At 47.6% G+C, this 550-nt stretch overlaps 2 non-coding genes across 2 annotated transcripts; one reads left to right on the top strand and one right to left on the bottom strand.

Annotated features, from left to right (window-relative positions):
- Positions 1 to 165: 165 nt before the first annotated feature.
- On the bottom strand, positions 166 to 238 carry TRNAV-AAC (transfer RNA valine (anticodon AAC)). The gene has a single exon. It is a non-coding gene; the product is annotated as a tRNA-Val (tRNA).
- Positions 239 to 477: 239 nt separating this feature from the next.
- On the top strand, positions 478 to 550 carry TRNAV-AAC (transfer RNA valine (anticodon AAC)). The gene has a single exon. It is a non-coding gene; the product is annotated as a tRNA-Val (tRNA).

The raw sequence follows: 550 nt of genomic DNA on the forward strand, positions 1-550 counted from the left end.
TTTTCTGACGCTACCCCCTCGCAGGATGAGGAAGGGGTGGCCAGTAAACTAGCCCTAAGGGTAAAATTCAAGTCATTGTCGGCACAGATCGAGTATCTATTCCACCTCCCGACATTACTCAAGCTCATGGTCGCTCGAGTGTTAATACCGCTTAATAAAACATCCTGTGCTCACCAGGGCTCGAACCTGCGACCTTCTGTGTGTTAGACAAATGTGATAACCACTACACCTTGAGCACCTGGATCACAGAGGTAGACTCAGGTATAGTTTCTGCACTTTAACACAGCGCTGTTAGGTTAGACTCGGGCATGCTCTCTTTACTTCAACTTGGCCTATACTGACGTCCTTCTACAGCTTTTTCCTGTAGACGAATGATAAAAGAGGTCAGAGTTACGGCGCCACATAACAAAGCTGAGTCTACCTTAACTACGCCAAGCTAAAATGAAGAGAGTACACCTGAGTCAACTCTACCACCAGGTGCTCATGGTGTAGTGGTTATCACATCTGTCTAACACACAGAAGGTCCCAGGTTCGAGCCCTGGTGAGCACA

This window comes from Coenobita brevimanus, chromosome 46, assembly GCF_032717465.1.
Source record: "Coenobita brevimanus isolate Jiangsu-jjx chromosome 46, ASM3271746v2, whole genome shotgun sequence".
NCBI lineage: Eukaryota > Metazoa > Arthropoda > Malacostraca > Decapoda > Coenobitidae > Coenobita > Coenobita brevimanus.